General features: G+C 39.0%; 1 protein-coding gene across 2 annotated transcripts in view; it reads right to left on the reverse strand.

Annotated features, from left to right (window-relative positions):
- The window catches only part of LOC119793886 (glypican-6-like), a 130,309-nt gene that overhangs the window by 13,452 nt on the left and 97,069 nt on the right, over positions 1-19,788 (reverse strand). The gene's annotated exons all lie outside the window — the stretch shown is intronic.

A 19,788-nucleotide genomic window follows, 5' to 3' on the forward strand; every position in this document is an offset into this window, starting at 1 on the left:
TACATTTATATGTTAACCAAAAACCACAGTTACTAATTTAATAACCAAAAGCAACATGTTATGGTATCTTTGTTATTAGGTCTGTGAAAACCTAACTTTTCCTTCTATAACATTTTATAAGGTTGGATCAGAAATGTAGTTTTTCTACAGGGCCGCAACTTGGGCTGGGAAATGAAACAATAACAATATATATTGTGACAGACTCCTAACGAATGCATAAAATCATCTACAGAAAAAAAGTTGATAGAATGATCTATAATTTCACTGAACTCTGATCCAGAATGACACTGCATTCCTGGAAATGTAGGCAAAGGAAAGAATTCTTTTCAACCTCTCATTGCCAAACTAAGCCAGGTTGGTAGGGTTTACCTGTTTTTAAAGGTAGTAAATTTTGCCAATGCAGTTTTTTTTTTTTTCTAAGTTTAATGTTAAAAACAAAATTGGTGAAGAAAATGGTTTCTTCTGCCTGGATTGTTTGCAGTATTCAAAATATAAAATAATTTTATAGCATTTAAAGTACCATCATTTGATGCATCCTCAACATTGAGTCTGACTACACTGCACATAGAACAGACAGTGGTGGAAGAGGTCCCCAATTTCAGGTCCCTGGGCGTCCACATAATGGAGGACCTCACCTGGAGCAACAAAACGTCCTGCCTGACCAGAAAGGTATACCAGGGCCACTAATTTCAAATCAACAACCTTTGTTACTGCCCTGGTTAAGCAAAAACACACAAAGAAATTGCTGGCTGCCAGGACAGCATGCTCTTACTGTATGTTTAAGACTTTCCTGATGAATATACATCTGTGACCAGACAGACAGTGTAGGAGGATATAATGTTTCCAAGTGTGAATATTTTTTTATGATTTTATGTTTACCTCCTGAGGTAACCTCAGCCTCTGACTCTATGTTGGGACCTTTCAGTTGATTGCTTGATTAATAGTTGATTAAAAAAAGGATGACCATGGGGAAGCTTGAGGCTAAACATGACAGAACTACAAAGTTCCAGGTAAAGTCCAAGTAAATTTAAGCAAACTCTGTTAGGATTTTCAGGTTAATACATGAATCCTGATTTATATGCACATGATAATCTTTGATTCATTTTTATTTAACACCATGATCCTCATGGTACCAGGGTGTTGTTGAGATAACTATAAGGCAAATGCAAAAGGAATATACTAAAGAAAATGCATCAAATACATGAAAATTAAAGGAATGTTAGGAGAAAAAAATATTAAGGATAATAATAAAAAATCCTAAGTATTCCTTAATGAATAAAAGGAAATGAAATTAAAACTAAAATGCAAAACTGTAGTAAAAGCATACTGTATTCATAGGGATTTTTACAAACTTTCACCATTGGTACCAGAAAATGTGACGAATACTGTCTATCCATTTTTAAAAATCAGCCAGAACACAATTTGACAGCTGAGACTAGACAAATAAACATCTCAACAAAGCCTCAATCCAGGTCTTCTCTCTTTCTGATGCATCCCCAGGTGACAACACTGTCAGACTTAAATTATATGGCTCAGATACATAACATAAAGGTAGTTTAGCTGTCATGTGGAACTGGTTTTCTATCTTCCATCTTTTCTCATATCCAGCTTGGGTTTCCATACAAAAGAATAAATTAATTGTGATCCATCCTAATGATTTATCCAGCAAACACTGTGGAACTAAAACTGTGAAGGCATCACTTATCACAGTTGCACAAACAGAATGCAGAAACTCCTGTAAATAAATGCTGCATGGTGTGCTGGCACGAATGCACCACTAAGTTTAACTAAATTTGTTGGTGCGCCCTGCGTGATGGGGCTGTCAAATTTAAATGTATTCCATAGCGTAGTCAGAAACAATTGATCTGAATTTAAGCACTCAATTCTAAAACCCTGGAGGCATAACGTTTGCTTAAGATATTTCTCACCATGTTTTAGGAAAAACAATACAACGTGCCTATGATTCAAAGTGATGGCAAATCTTTTTGTGTACTAGAAATGAGTGATTCTGCATGGGGTTGCCACTATGGGATGAAAAATATGTGACTTTTATATGATCTGTCATCTATTTATAGAGAAATGTCACTATATTACTGCCCAGGTAATAGGTGCCTACTTTTAGGAAGAGAACTGCAGGTTATATTCAGTGGCCCATTTAAATATTACAACCTCAAACCATTTGCTCAGTCCCATGAAAGCTACACAATTTTGGCAATATGCTTTATCATAGAGCGCAAAATGTATCAAGCAATGATCCCTCAGTGAGAAGAAAATGACAGAATATTGATGAGACAGTGGCGCGCTTGTGCGTGAGAGTCGCCCAAGGCTACAACAGGAGAAGTTTGAAAAAGATAGATGATTAAAGGAAAGCTGCACTCTGTGGAGTACAGACTGAGCTATCATTGGCAAGTCCGCCTTCCCCCTGTGCTGCCCATTTTCCCTGGAGAGGTGAGAAGCCTTGAGCATAATGGGGCCAGTGTACCTCATTAATATATTGACACATGTGAAATGTAGGAAGGCTTGTACGACACCAGCATTAGTCAATGTTAAAGACTGTGCATTATTCCCTATGTTCCTCAATATAACAGCTGTGTTGGCATTTGATTTTCAGCTAAAACTGAATGAAATGGGTTCAAGTAACATTATGGCAGCCAAGTAATACATTAAAAAATAGGGTACATTTTTACATTGAGAAAAAAACAATCAATTAAAACCTTTATTTGTTTAAAAACCTGCATCCTATGCATAACTACTATATTGTGCACATAATTAAACATCTCTTTCATGAACATGACCAGCTGTGAGTTATAGTCATAATAAAGAAGGGTATTTTCTCTTGTTGGTGATTTTTTTTTTTTGCATATGATTTAACTGTTTACTTGCATTAGATTGCAATACTGTAATGGCAGCTCACCATAAAAGAAATAATAAATAAAGCTTCCAGCATACCTTTCCACTCTGACGTCACTGATGTTCAGTCTGTTTGTCTGTGCTTCATGCTGAGCCTATTAAAAAACATTTTGGGAGAAAAAAAATCTTTCTTGCCAAGAGCTAGAGGTGCGCACTTTCAGGCACCTTCCAAGCTGAACGTTGAATCCATGATTGGGGTTAAACTTTGACTGTGGTTCATACCCTTCATTGGAGAGATTGATGTTTGGGGACAGACCAACCAAATCTAACAGACTGATTAAGAGTTAGCATGCTAAATCAGATACAGTGAGTTAGTTAGTAAGGCTATCCTAGCTTTTTGACTTAAGGAGATTGGTGTTACTAGAGTTGTTTTCGTTCCACCATTAGAAGGAAAATTAAAAAGGTACAGGTGACCCAAACTTCTTGTTGTTATCCTGTCCGTGTATCATCCTCAATTCACCATTGGGCTGTAACTTTGTGGATCACGGCATTGCTCTGATAGCCAGGGGATGAGGTGGTATCAGCACAACTACTGATACCACCTAATTTTTAAGAAGGACGTATTCACCAATTTACCGACAGGTGGTTGGTTTACACTACTCCACCAACTTTCTGTCGCACTTACTACGTCACAGTCAGTCGTGCTCATTGATCAGAGCGTTGGCCAGTAGGCACTGACATGGTTTGAAAAACAACGGGTTGTACTCATCAAAAATCTCACGATGTCTCATTCATCGGGGCCAGACTAAATTACACATTTAATCTCACATTTAGTCTGGTTTATCAGGCTAGCAGTCTGTTGGTATTTAAGATATATATATGTAAGGGTATGTGTACATACAACTCTATGTATGTGTTTATTTAGATTAATGTATGTTTCATTTGCATACTGTGTGTTTAGATTTGCATTTCAGTGATTGTTCATATACCTTGTGATATTTAACAAAAGTTTTTTCTTCTATCTTTCTCTTCTTTACCTTTTTAGTTTTATTATTTTGTTCTTTTTTTGGTTGGCTTTGTCCAAATTTTATGTACGGCTTGGGCTTATGTAGCATAACATGCCACTGGTTGGCATAGCCTCAAATACTTTCGATATGTGTATAAATCCCTGATTAATACAGTCTGGTTTGTAACTGTATAATTAAATATCTTTAAATAAAGTATTAACAAAAAAGACGTTGTTTTAGGTTATTTGACTCACGCTGGTTTGTGACATATTCTGTTATTTACCACAAGTGCTAAAATATGGAGATGTAAGAAGCTTAATGCTTATAACCAAGGCTGCAACAAACAGCAATGCAGGCAGCCCATAAAGAGGCTCTTTTACCGAAAAGACGGGAAACGTGTGATTTGGTTACTTTTGTTCATTTGCAAAGCATAATATCTATCTTGCCCCACGCTGACACAACAAACCTCCTATATCACGTAGAGGACCTTAAAAACTCAAAATACAGCATGTAGAAAAAAAAAAAAAACTGCGGCCAAAGGAAGATTACCATAATCTTAAGCATAAGGCATGCAGGATAAAAAAAAACTTCCAAGCAGCATTTACAAATCACAGCTGCCATCCTGCATCACATATAGAAAGACAAGAATGCAGCTGAGAAAGAAAGCTTCCAGGACCTTGTCAAAGTCCTTGACCCCAGATATGTTATGCCCAGTTGCAAGCACTTCACTCAAGTTGAGTTGTACCGCTAATATGTCGCCTCATGCATTGACAACTGACCTGTGAACAAGCAGAGTGGTAGAACCCTGTATGGGGTGACAGTGAAAGCCAAAAGTGGTGTCTGCTATGCTGCTTTTCAAAAGTGGTATACGGTATTTGAAAAGTTGACACGCATATGCACAGCAGGGGGCGATAATCACCTGTTTGCAACCAGAGACGAAGAAGTGTGGAAACAGTGGCTAGGCTTGCTTAGCAGATAACTTACGATCTACTTCACACTTTAATATTGATAACATGCTGTCGTTTTCGGAAAATTCAGTCAGATTGTCAAAGAAAAAAAATTTTCTCCAACACATACACACATTTACAACTACATATATGAACAATAAATTTTCATTCTTGAAATAATATATAATCAAAATATTATTTCGAGCAGGCACATTTTTTTTACCTGGCATATGCCACTATTTAAATGGTGTATACACATTTTTCTGGCCTCATTTTTTCCGTCAACACTGTGGGCTTGGCTGGTCTTATATTGTTTTTTTTTTTATATACTCTTCTGTTTTTGTTGCTGTATCAATTTATAGACAGACTCCTGATTAATAAAATATTAATGCATCTTGGTCTGAGGAATACACCAGAGTCATTGGGGCTGCAAGACTGCCATTACTGATCCCCCTCAGGAAGGGGATCAAAGCAGCAGATGATTTAGGGGTTCCTTGACAAGGAGAAAGCTCTATGCGCAGGTCTTTCTTGCAAACAAGAAGGTGAGACATGGATACTGGACATTATGCAAACCTCTCAGATGCATCAAGCATAAACTAAACTGAAGTATTTCACACAATAAGCCCAGAAAAAAAAGGACATGTAGCCTGTAAAAAAAATTCTGGGACACCGTCCAAGAAGTCCATTCTAGGGAATCTTTACGATTCTTGTGAAAAATACACCAACATCCTGAAACTTTCAAATAGAAGCAACTGCCTCTGCAAGATCAAAAAGTGTTAAAATGTGTTGAACTGTGAGCTGGGTGGCAAGCTAAGCTGGAGTTTTGGACATGTTGATTCCTATCATAAGATCGCAAAAACAATATAAGAACTTTCTTCTGACTCTTTAACAATCAGAAGAAACTCCTAATCTCTTAGGGACAGTATCCAGTTCTATTATAGAAAAAAGGAAAGTTATTTTTATTAATTCAATAATCCTGCAGCTGTTCTGATCACTTCAAGACTGCACTAGACATTCACCGGTGATACTCCTGAGAGAAAGAGAGGGAAAACAAACATTTTTTTTTTGAGAAGTCATGGGAAATCTGGGGAATCTTTCCCCACAGCATTTAACCTTAACCCACAGCAACTCCACCCAGAATTTCTGGTTAACTGTTTGACAAGAAGAAGACTTAACACAAAGCAGAAAATGTGCATTTGCACAGGCATGGTTAGACCATATGAGTAAATAATGCTTTTGCATGCAGGCTGTTTTGAAGCAGTATTGTCAGTACTTCTAAATGAGAACACGTCACTCAGCAGCATACACTGGTCCATTGTGTTAATGTTTTTGTTCCCTGGGAAATATAAAACATTTTCATGTGGTGTAATGCCGCAGATTTTTGTTTGAAAGCTTTTGGCCTTTAAATAGAAGTTTGATTTATCCTACCAGCAGTAAAGTCATCAGTTTTACTGAGAAAACGCTGCCCTGAGAATAATGTCTGTTACAGAAAGTTTTTTTCATGTTATTATGTGCTCTAAATAAATATAAAGCAACACGAAAACATAAGTGGTTTGTCTACAGCACATAAGTAATTTGAAATGAAAACATTATCATGCTAAAGATGTCAGCAGTAAGTGGGCCTCCTCCGCACTTCTTTGCAGCATCCTTGCCTTTAATTCAATGCATTGTTTGTCTATCCATTGCAAAAGTCATACATGCAAATTTAAATGTAATTCTGTAGGCTCAGTGAAAGCTTGATGGTTGAGTGCCAATCTTAACCCAGGCAACTGTTGAGTTCACAGTCAAACAGTTCTCTGCAGAGCTCTGCCACATGTGCATAACCAGACTATTTATTTTTGTGCGGTCTAAGAAAAAGTATCAGTTATGGCTACAATCTGTGGAATCTCCATAATTGTATGTCTTGTTGGGCAAAGGCCTTCAGATAGAACAACTGAGAAAATGGATCTGTGGATAAGCCCACTTTACTTCTATTACATGTATCCTAAACAAGAATGTTTCAGTGGCTTGACATATTCCTGAAAGGCAGGAGTTTAATTTCAGGATTAGGAGTTTGGAGAGGAGTGGATGTGGTTTTGCCCTTCTTTTTTTGTCCTCGACAACTGACTACAAACCACTTTTTTATTGTTCTTCACTTAAACTCAGAAAATATAAAATGCTAACAGGAGCACTCTATTCCTCTTTCATAATTTAAATGAAGTTTATCTATTTTCTAACTGTTACATGGATGTTTGATTTGAATGAAAGAGCCAGAACATTCACTTAAAAACACAAAGAAAATATTTACCAGACCAGATAGCCTATTCACACAATCCATTGCTTTTTGCACCTTTATTTTCCCTTTTCACACTCTTTATGCCATTCTTATCATAGTAATAGAAGACCTATGCACTTTTTGTTGGCTAAAAAGCAAAAAAAAAAAAAAAAGAGCCTGAACAGACCACTAGTCTGTCACAAAGCCGACAAACAAACACTGTCACACTTAGCAGCTATTCATTGACCCACAGGTCTTTAGGGTAAAGAGCTGTGCTTCCACAACTAATGGAGAAATATAATGCTATCATGGAAAAGTCTGAGAACAAAGTGAACGAAAACAACTTCTTGGTTCATTGGCATCAAACTTTAGAATGTAACACTGACAAGCTGCTTTTTTAATATGTTCTAACTGACAGGCTTTTTAACAACTGAAAGTCACAAAACAGCCAAGCAAAATATTATTTTTTGTTGCAGAGTGAAAGATAGCTTGTATTTATTTTCTGCACAGTCTCTTTCGACAACAAAATGTGTCATATTGTTATTTCAATTGAATTCAGTGCAAAGAATTACACTGCCCTGCAAACGAGGATCCCTTGAACCATTTCGGATTTTCTCATAGTTTCTCACAGATTGTAATAGAAATTGATGCTACTGTATAGACAGACAACTGTTTTTTTGTTTTCCAAATTAATCTTTAAAAGTTTGTTTTACATTTGTTATCAGCCTTCTTTATTAAACATATGCATATGTTTAATTAATTGGTAGAGTCCATATATATACATCCATTTATCCATTTTCCATCAAGCAGGGTGGTGCCTATCTCCAGATGTCTACAGGCGAGAGGTGGGGTACACCCTGGACAGGTCGCCATTCAATCTCAGAGAAACAAAGAGACAAACTGGACAAACAACCATTCACACACACACCTAAGGCAGTTTTATTTTTCTTTTAAAATACAAAATATTAAAATTGATATACAAAGTGTTTTTGTAGTTTGAAAGAGGAATGTGTGATATTTAAAAAAATATTTGGGTTTTATTTATTATTTTACAGTAACAAAAAATGAAATCATTGTAAAAAAGAAACAAAAAAGACCTGTTTGTTCATACTACGAGACTGGAAAAGGTAACTAATGCCCCATTTACATTTTAAGCATGACAAAACAAGATATGCACTGAAAGTGCATGTATCACAAGTAAGTGGGGGAACAAGAGAATGTTTTGCAAGTAACCTGAGGGTGATTTTGCAATGCCAATGGCTTAACTTTAAACAGACACCCTGATTACTAATGTAAGGTGTGTGTTCTTGTTTGTATTGCATTGTGGGCCCCATTTTAGGACCCCACAATTGGGTTAGGTAGGAAACCGAGATAGTTAGGTAGAGTATAGGGTAGGGGGCAAGGCTAGGCTGTAGGAATTAATGGAAGTCAATGGAATAGCCCTGCAAAGACAGTGAGACGTGTGTGTGTGTGTGTGTGTAATTAAATCATCAATTTAAAAAGTCCTACAGCTATAAATACCTAATTCAAGAAAACAGTTGTGAGAGTGATGCAAAAATAGAGTCCAGCCTCAGTTGATGAGCCAAGTGTCATGCATCTATGGTTTAACATAACAAATATTGTTTCCAACACTGTTGGTTTATTGTCAGGTTTTGGTGCCTTGCTTTCATTACTTTCTTATTGCATCATATATGCATTTGCTCAAAAAAAAAAAAAAACTGTTTTACATCAAGGAGAGAAAAGGAACCTCTTTCAGAAAACCACAGTAATTTACCAGGATAGAACTTGCGACAAAAGTCAAATTAAAAACTCCTTCCTTATCGTTAATGTGCCTCTAAGTCTGACACCGTGCAAGCCTTTATCCCTCTTTGGACTTTAAAATCTCCATTTCTCCCAGAGCTTCGAGGGTCTGTGCTCTGACAGAATGTCAGGCAATTAAACAGTCATGGCTCATTGAGCTAGAGGTGGGTCTACTCCTCCAGGCTCCTGTTTAAGCAATGGCAGAAACGAGTACAGGCACTTCCTGCCTTTCCTCGCTCGTTTTTTGATTTACCAACTTTGGAGTAAATCCAGACAAGAAGTTCTTATCAAAGGACATTTTAAACCATCTTCGAGTTCCACAAGGCTGAGCAGTGTCACTGTCATGGGTAATTATCCTGTACCGGAATGTAAACGAGGACAGTGAGTGGGACAACAAAGAGGAGCTGTTGCAGGAAGACCTCATCTGCAGGGAGTATTACAGAATAAACACATAAATACTGTCACGCTACTGAAGGCACGACAGAGCTGTTAGAGAGAGACTGACACCTTTTCCTTAATCTGCTGTACAATGTAAAGGCAAGTAAAATAAACAACAGGCAGTGGTGTCAGTCAAGATGTGCATTGTGAGGAATAGCTACAGGCAAAACTAACATTGCTGTGTTTTGGTATTTCTGAGGTGTAACGGACCTCCAAACACAGTCAGTTAAAACCTGTTTGAACTTTTTCCTCATTATTGGGTGGAATAGAGAAATGAGAACTCAAACCAAAGCTTCCTGTGGGAAAAGCATATATCCTCTAGTATAGTAAGAAATAACAACCCACATCATAATTAGCCATGGGTAAAAATACTGTTTTCACACAGATTTTTCAACATTACAAGAATTTACAGCTACTGACTATAATTACCTCAAGCCCTACTTTCAGCTACTGATTTACCTTCTGAATTTTCATTTAAAAAAGGATAAAAACAAGAACACCCCTTTAAATTGTTGGAAATTTTGCACTTTATACATCTGTTTATTAAACTAGCTGCAGTGTGTTGTATTGTTTACTTGAGGTAAGAAAACATGGTAATGGTAATCAGCTGATTATTTACAACCAAATAATTAAAAGGTGGCATGCCTATTTTTACCATAAATATATAAGTGTTGCAAAGTTAAAACGGGTCAAAAAGTTGATCCCTCTATGGATTCCACCTTCATTAAATGACCATTATGCTTTTGCATTTAGCAGAATCACTTGCCTCAGTGGTGTTCATTACTTCTGCAACATTTGAGATGCCTTACAACATTCCAACATTCTATACAGAAAGGGAAGGAAGCCTCCAGTGTTTTGTTAGCTGACTTTCCTTAAATCAAAAGCAGTACATTCAAAATCATGCTTTTTTTATTAGATATTACAATTTAATTATAGTAATTATTCATTACAAACAATGTTATTTAAAAACATTTTAGAATTATATCCAGTCCAGATCTGGTCTGACTATAAAAAAAAAAAAAAAAAATTAATATAGGATTTGAAATATGTAACTAAATTAAGTAGAAAGCAACTTGCTTGATTTTCAAGCATCTATGAAAAAATATGAAATTGTTTAACAAAAACATTATGTATATTTGTAAAAAATAAACAATTGAAGATCTCAAATGTGTTTATAATCCTCTGAAGATGTGAAAGCCGCTGCTAAGTCAGTCTTTATCAACATTATCTAAAATAAAAAAAAGAAATGCACATGTATTCTGTCCCTCATTTTAAGTGAAATACAATTCTTGCTTAAAGTTAATTTTTGGTAAAAACTTGTTCTATTATTCTTCCCCAGAGGTCATTTTTGTCATTTGTATGATGTTTTTCTTGTGTGTGAAGTTTGTGTAAAACGCTGCCCTCTGGTGGCCAACGGTAGTCATCAGAAACTAAACGACCTGCAGTATTTTCTATGATCCAGCTCTGGAGGTGTAACGTGTACATCCACCTCTCTACTCATTTCTTCGTTTGGACTCTTGGCAGATCATAATCTTTTCACAAATTAACATGGTCTTCAGTAAAGACAGAGAAAAGGAATCGTGTCTCTTCATTGCTGGAACCATATGTGTTTAGCTCGCTGTCTAAGTTACGTTAGATACACTAACTGAGGGCAGAAGAGTGAAAAGATTGGTCTACACGCCAAGGCCAAATTCTAGACAGCAGAATGTCACACACTGGAGCCATGTCACAGCTCGAGGTGAGGTCAGAGGTCCACTCGTCTGCATCACGTCACTCCAGCAGCCGTCACTCCAGCAGCTCCACTGCAAGCCAGGCTGCAGTTCAAGCACGGGCTACGGCAGAGGCCGCCCGCACCAGAGCTCAGTATGCCAAACGCCAAATCGACATGGAGGTTGAAAAGGCACGCATCGAGGCGACATTGAATGCCCTAAAGCAGGAAGGTGAGGCTGAAGGAGCGATCGCAGCGGCTGAAGTCTACGAAAGTGCAGCTGGAGAGACTCATAATCCCAATGTAATGGCCCCAGGCATCCCAGATACAACAATTCCCTCTATTGGACGAGCCCAAGCGTTTGTGGACACCCATTTCTACAAAGAAGAGGACATTAAAGAAGAAGAAAAGGTTGAAACGGACAAGCAGTTAACCTTCAACCAACCGCATACCACAATTCCAATCTCAGATCCAAGCAAGTCGTCCCCTATAATGCATCCATGTGAGTATCATGCGGACCCTACACCCAAAGGGTGCCCAAAACAACACTCCTCAAACTACGTAAAATCATACAGCCACAATCATCAGCCCAGACCACCACAAACCCCACGCACTGAAATGTCAGAACTAGCAGCCTTGATAGCACGCCGTGATTTGCTAACCACAGGCTTTAAGGTTTTTGATAACAGGCCAGAATCCTATCTATCATGGAAGTCCATGTTTTGCAATGCTACAGAAGGCCTCTGTTTAAAAGCCAGTGAAGAGCTTGACTTACTCACCAAGTGGCTTGGTGGGGAGTCACTTCAGCATGCTCTGAGGATCCGAGCAGTTCACATAAACAACCCAGAAGATGGTCTGGCACGCCTATGGCAACGCCTAGAAAGAAACTATGGTTCGGCTGAGGTGATTGAAGCTTCCCTATTTACACGCTTAGAAAAATTCCCAAAGATCTCTTATAAAGACTCTAGTCTTTTACAGGAGTTAGCTGATCTTCTCCTTGAGATACAGTATGCAAAAGAGGAAAACTACTTACCAGGTCTTAGTTTTCTTGACACTTCTAGAGGGATAAACCCAATAGTTGAGAAGCTCCCATACAGTCTCCAGGAGTCATGGGTCAAACACGGGTCAAAATATAAAAAGGATTATGACGTTGTCTATCCTCCCTTCTCATATTTTGTACAGTTTGTTAATGACCACGCTGAAATAAAAACTGACCCCAGCTTTATGTTACAGGGCCATAGTTCACATTCTCCTAAGTTCGACAGGACACATATAAAACAAAACAAGTACAGAGTCCCTATTGCAGTAAATAAAACAGAGATTGGCAAAACAGGTGAAAACATCAAAGCAAATCTTCCCAGTCCAGACAAGGAGTGTCCCCTTCATCATAAGCCACATTCCCTAGCCAAATGCAGAGGCTTCAGAATGAAAACACTTGAACAGAGGAAGAGTCTACTTAAAGAGCACTCCATATGTTATAAATGCTGCTCATCCACAGATCACAGAGCCAAAGACTGTAAAGTTATGATTCATTGCTCTGAGTGCAATAGTGATTTACATGTTTCAGCCATGCATGTAGGACCACCCCCATGGTCACCAAAAGATTCTAACATGTCCCCAAGGAGTGATGGCGGGGAGCCAGATGTTCCTAGCCCTATAGTCAGCACGTCCAGCTGTACAGAAATATGTGGTCCAGGGCTTCAAGGCAAATCCTGTGCAAAGATTTGTTTAGTTAACGTCTACCATCGTGCATCCCCTGAAAACAAAAGAAAGATGTATGCCATGTTAGACGATCAAAGCAATTTGTCATTAGCCAAATCCGCCTTTTTTGATATGTTTGGCGTACAGGGCGGTCTGCTCCCATACACTATTAAAACATGTGCAGGGTTAACAGAAACAGGGGGTCGCAGGGCTAACGACTTTGTTATTGAGGACATAGGTGGGAAAGTGTCTATGTTACTGCCCACACTAACTGAATGTGATCAGATACCAGACAACAGAAGTGAGATACCCTCTCCAGAGGCTGCTGCTGCTCATCCTCATTTACAACCAGTGGCGTCATACATCCCTCCCCTTGACCCATCAGCCGACATCCTTCTCCTCCTAGGCAGGGACATAATCAGAGCACACAAGGTGCGCAGTCAGGTAAATGGCCCTAACGATGCACCTTACACTCAACTTCTTGACTTAGGTTGGGTAATTGTAGGTGATGTTTGCCTTTCAGGTGCCCATAAGCCCACGGTAAACACTTTCAAAACAAATGTTCTGAACAATGGGCGGCCCAGCTTTCTTACTCCTTGTAAGAACACAATCTGTGGCAAAGAGAAATATACAGAAAAAGGCTCCTCCCACAACAATGCACATGAAGAACTAGGTAAACACCTTTTCATACATACAACGGAAGATGACAAAGTTGCTCTTTCAGTGGAGGATGCATCATTTCTAAACATTATGCATAACGAGTTTGCAAAAGATGATGGGAATAACTGGGTAGCCCCACTCCCATTTCGTTCCCCCCGACAGCGCCTGCCCAATAATAGGGAACAAGCCCTCACTCGTCTCATGTCACTACGTAAAACACTAAAAAGGAAGACTGAAATGAAAGAACATTATGTGGAGTTCATGGAGAAAATCTTTAGGAAGGGCCATGCAGAGCCTGCTCCTCCTCTAACCCCCGGGCAAGAGTGCTGGTATCTCCCTAGCTTTGGCATATACCACCCACAAAAGCCTGGTAAAATCAGAATAGTGTTCGATTCAAGTGCTCAATGTGACAATGTGTCCCTCAATGATGTTCTGTTAAAAGGGCCAGATCTGAACAACAGTCTTGTGGGTGTGCTCATGCGTTTCCGGTCTGACCCATATGCAGTTATGGCAGATGTGGAGCAAATGTTTCACAATTTTCTTGTTAGAGAAGATCACCGCGACTACCTCCGTTTTCTCTGGTTCAAAAACCACGATATTGATGGAGAAGTGCAGGAATTTAGGATGCGTGTCCACGTATTTGGTAACTGCCCGTCACCATCAGTTGCCATTTATGGGCTGAAAAGGACAGCAATAGAGGGGGAGAGTGAGTATGGTAGTGATGTTAGACAATTCATTGAACGTCACTTTTATGTAGATGATGGACTAAAGTCATTCTCCTCCCCAGACATGGCCATTGATGTGGTCAGTAGGGCTCAAGAAATGCTTGCTCAGTCTAACATACGCTTGCACAAAATCTCATCTAACAGTCCTGCTATTACAAACGCTTTCCCAAATGAAGATCTTGCAAGTGGCATGCAGGGGCTTGAGCTAGGACAAACCTCACCTCCTATACAGCGCAGTTTAGGCTTGGGCTGGGACCTGTCCACTGATCGGTTCAAGTTTCAGGTGACCATCAGCGAAAAGCCCTACACCAAACGGGGAGTGCTATCAGTAATTAATAGCGTGTACGATCCCCTTGGCTTTGCAGTGCCTGTCATTATAGAAGGCAGAGCCATCCTAAGAGACATTTCATCTGATGTCAGTGACTGGGACACGGACCTACCAAAGGAGAAACAAGAACAATGGCAAAAATGGAAAGACTCTCTAAAACATTTGCAACAACTTGAGATCCCCAGAATGTACACTTCAATCCCCTTGTTTGCAGCACAAACAAAGGAACTAATTCTGTTCTGTGATGCCTCCACGAAAGCTGTTGGTGCCGTTGCCTACCTCAAGCTCACAGCTGTAGATGGTTGCAGGAAAGTTGGCTTCCTCCTTGGTAAAGCAAGACTCGCTCCAAAACCAGACATCACCATACCAAGGCTGGAACTCTGTGCAGCGGTGCTGGCTGTAGAGGTCGCTGAGCTAGCCCTCGAGGAGCTAGACATCACAATGGATGAAGTAAACTTTTTCACAGACTCCAAAGTAGTGCTGGGTTACATATTCAATGAGAAGAGACGATTTTATGTTTATGTGCACAACCGCGTGGAGCGCATCAGACGTTCTACAAGAGCACATCAGTGGCATTATGTGCCCACTCATTTAAACCCAGCTGACCATGCCACACGTGCATTACCTGCTGATCAGCTCTCCCTCTCCACTTGGCTCAGTGGGCCTGCCTTTCTAACAGATTACCGTCAAAGCTCACCACATGAACAGCCATTTGATCTTGTAAACCCAGAGGTTGACGCTGAAATACGGCCAGTAATAACTACCTGTGCTACTACTCAGTCAAAAGCTGTGCTTGGAAGCACACATTTTGAGAGGTTCTCAAGCTGGAGCCTGCTACTAAGAGCCATTCCTAGACTTCAGCACATTGCTAAATCCTTCCGTCACAGCCCAGATACTGCATGTCATGGATGGCACAAATGCAATAAACATCTGGATGAAAGGCAGCTTCACCAAGCCAAGGTCACAATCGTCCGTACTGTTCAGAGAGAGCTCTACTCAGAGGACATAGAGCGCATCATACGTGGTGAGTCTATCAAACAGTCTAGTCCACTCAGTAAACTAAGCCCATTTATTGACACAGATGGGGTCCTTAGAGTGGGTGGTAGGCTAAAAAGAGCACAGTTAACGTCGGATGAAACACACCCCATGCTCATTCCTGCTAAACACCACCTTGCTCAGCTCATAATCAGACATTGTCATGAGACTGTAAGCCACCAGGGCAGACATTTTACTGAAGGAGCAGTCAGAGCTGCAGGCTTTTGGGTTGTAGGGGGAAAAAGGGCAGTTAGCAGTTTAATATTTAACTGTGTCACATGCCGTAAATTGAGAGGAAAACAGCAAGAACAAATCATGGCTGAGCTTCCCCAGGATAGACTATCCACTGACCCTCCCTTCACGCACGTAGGCCTTGATATATTTGGTCCTTGGCCTGTTACAGTCAGGTAAACACGTGGAGGTCAGGCAGATGCAAAAAGATGGGCAGTCATCTTTACATGTATGAGTACTCGTGCCATACATATCGAAGTAATTGAATCAATGGACACTTCATCATTCATCAATGCTTTGCGTCGCTTCTTCGCAATAAGAGGTGCTGCCAAACAGCTCAGGTCTGATTGTGGCACCAACTTTGTAAGTGCGTGCAAAGAGCTACAAATAGACAAGAGTGGATGTCGCAACCCCAAAATTGACTGCTTCTTAAAAGACAATCTCTGTCACTGGCTGTTTAACCCCCCACATGCATCCCATATGGCAGGCTCCTGGGAGAGAATGATAGGAGTCACACGCCGTATTCTTGATGCAATGCTTCTGGAACACAAAAATGCTAAACTTACACATGAGGTGTTAGTGACATTCATGGCTGAAGTGACTGCAATAGTAAATGCACGGCCACTAACAACAGTTTCTACAGATCCGGAAAACCCAGTCATCCTTACACCTGCCATGTTGCTCACCCAAAAGGTTGGCACTCCTCCAATACCACCTGGTAGGTTTGAAAGCCATGACCTATTCAGAGCACAATGGAGACGTGTGCAGCACTTGGCCAATGTCTTCTGGAGCCGATGGCGAAAAGAGTACATTACTGGACTCCAACATCGCCGCAAGTGGAAAGTAGTGAAGCCGAATCTACAACCAGGAGATGTAGTCCTGCTCAAAGAGGGATCAGAGCACAGAAACAACTGGCCTCTTGGACTAATCACAAAGACTTTCCCCAGCGAGGATGGGCGGGTCAGAAAGCTAGAGGTGAAAATATGCCGTAAGGGAGAACACAAACATTTCTTGCGGCCCATAAGTGAAGTTGTGTTATTGGTGCGTAATGACAATGCTTAGAGATGTTCACGCTATTTGTTCTAAGATTTATTTGCTGTTATTTAGAAATCTTGAGTTATGACATCGTGAGGATGCCAGACGGGGAGTATTCTGTCCCTCATTTTAAGTGAAATAAAATTCTTGCTTAAAGTCAATTTTTGGTAAAAACATGTTCTATTATTCTTCCCCAGAGGTCATTTTTGTCATTTGTATGATGTTTTTCTTGTGTGTGAAGTTTGTGTAAAACGCTGCCCTCTGGTGGCCAACGGTAGTAATCAGAAACTAAACGACCTGCAGTATTTTCTATGATCCAGCTCTGGAGGTGTAACGTGTACATCCACCTCTCTACTCATTTCTTCGTTTGGACTCTTGGCAGATCATAATCTTTTCACAAATTAACATGGTCTTCAGTAAAGACAGAGAAAAGGAATCGTGTCTCTTCATTGCTGGAACCATATGTGTTTAGCTCGCTGTCTAAGTTACGTTAGATACACTAACTGAGGGCAGAAGAACATGTATAAATAGCTCAAAAGAAATCTGTATACATTTACAAACACAAATGAAATATACATCTTATGTATAGTAAAGATTTATTTACACTGGTCTTGAATATAGTAATCAACCGCTTATATAGATCAAAAGAATTGGGACAGAATCCTTTCTATACAAATGCTGTTTGCATTTTAAAGACTGGTCTCCTGCATGTTGGTTTCAAAAACTTTGAGCTTTTACATCGTTTTGAAAAAGAATTGAACTCGGTCTTGGACAGCACTCTGAGCCAGGGAACCATGGGTAAATATGTTAAGTGATTTCTTAATGCGCCCCAGCCTATCAGTAACACAAAACAGAGGTAGGCTAGCTTTATTTTTCTGTAGCCTATGCAGTTATCTTCCATGTTGTTGTTCTATGAAACCGTTTGTTTCAAATTTTATTTTCAGACATGTTGAAAAAATGCACCAGTGGCACAGCCAACGCACAGCACATAATAAGTTACGTGGGCTACCAGAGTTATGTCTGCGTACAGCGCAGTGTACTGTAATTAAACTTGCACGGTACTGTAATAAAATTCATTAAATGCAGAAACTATCCGATTCATTTCATTTTTCTCATTGAAAAACCATACAAATGGCATTTAGATGATATCCTGCATAAAAAATAAGTGAAATAACGGTAAATTCGGTTTTAGTAATCAACCATCTATAGTGTTCAAATTATCTCTGGACCAACGTGATCACTATAAGCGGATTCCACTGTATTACAATTAGTGCTACTATGTCAAATACCAGTATTTGATGGTACATTGTTTTGTTAAAAGGTTGGGACACTGGATGGAGCCAACTTTAAATTTAATAAACATATGTTTATTTAAGTACATTAGTCAGCTCAACAGGAGCTTTGCTCATACATGTTTTGTACAAGTCTGTTTGGCTTCAATTTAACCATAAACTGCAAAAGTAACAGAATAGTGTCATCTATTATAAAACATTTAAACATAAAGGGTGAAATTCTTTTCACTGACAGTAACATCAATACAATAATGCAAACCAATATGGATGAAATAAAAACTTGAATGTTCAACTTGCTGAAAGAAGTTTAAACTGCAGTTGGAACATTTCTCTGAATGAGAAAGCAACTGTATTATAAGCAGATGGGCGAAGGACTAAGGCTTGACCCTGGACTCTCTCAGACGATGCATTGTAGTCCTTTAGAGTCCCTGAGGACCATATGGAGGATGTTGCTAGCAATGTTCAGGCTGAGACCTCTGCTCTTCTGTTGCCATGGTTTTGAGAATCAGTGGGTGAATGGGAATCAGTGTTTAGACATATATATATATATATATATATGTATGTATATACATATATATATATGTATGTATATATATATATATATATATATATATATATATATATATATATATATATATATATATATATATATATATATATATATATATATATATATATATATATAAATCATGTATGTATGTAGCCTTAACATGTATCTAAAGAAGCTTCTTTTTTTAAGATGTTATTACTCTGGTGATATTAATTGTTAATGAGGTGACATTTATTAATCATTTAAACATTCATTTGATGTGTGGGTCGTAATTAATACTCCTGTTATTGCTTATAGGCTATCATATCTTAGCTACACTTAGAAGCTATGTTTATGCAAAATATTCCTTGTCAGGGTGAAATGTGTTTGGATATTTGGAAGACAAATAATAATAATAATCCTCAAACTTAGTAAGTTTTCCCTTCACAGAGTTATCGTATTTCCCTAAAACAATCCCATAAGAAGGGCTGTACTTCAGCCTATGCAAACAACAACATAAAAAATAAATCATTTGGTTTAAGTTCAGTCTCCTTCTGCATTATGACGGGATACATTTCATATATTAATCATATCTATTTATCTTTCCATTATAATGGCACAACTGACAATCTGGGGATAAGATATCAATGCTCTATAAACTGCTGTCAGATGGCCAGTTTTACTGAATATATGTTATGTATGTGTTTAACCAGTATGTGATAGCTTTTAGGTTTGACTTTCAGCATCTTCCATCCTCATCAGATTAGGACATGTCATTGGGTCATTGCTTAGGCATCTGAGTCAAACTTGTTGTATTATTTCAATACGTCAAGGTGGTAATGAAGAGTCTTCAATGGGGATGCTGTTACTGACTGAAGAAGACTAAAAGTATATATGTATACTTTTGTAACACTTTATTTTCACAATAAGGTTACATATGTTTTGCACTTTTAGGAAATGAGAGGGGGTAAGACTTCCAGTAGAACATAAGGAGGCGGGATGCAGTACAACAAGGTCTCTCCTTTACATCCTTATGAACTACAGACCCTCTGTCTGTGTGGAACACACTAGATTTGGGTAGCCATTGAAAAATAGACAAGACTGCCTTAGTTTTGCCATAGTCTTCTAAAGGTACTATCTGTGCTATTTCTGCTGTGTCACTTGCAACTAAAAGATGCTAAAGTACCGGTAATGGTAAGTTGTCTTACAGCAGAAGCTTTCACTCAAGCCATATTCCCATTCCTTTAA

This window comes from Cyprinodon tularosa, unplaced genomic scaffold (assembly GCF_016077235.1).
Source record: "Cyprinodon tularosa strain WSP-4 unplaced genomic scaffold, ASM1607723v1 ctg463, whole genome shotgun sequence".
Lineage (NCBI taxonomy): Eukaryota > Metazoa > Chordata > Actinopteri > Cyprinodontiformes > Cyprinodontidae > Cyprinodon > Cyprinodon tularosa.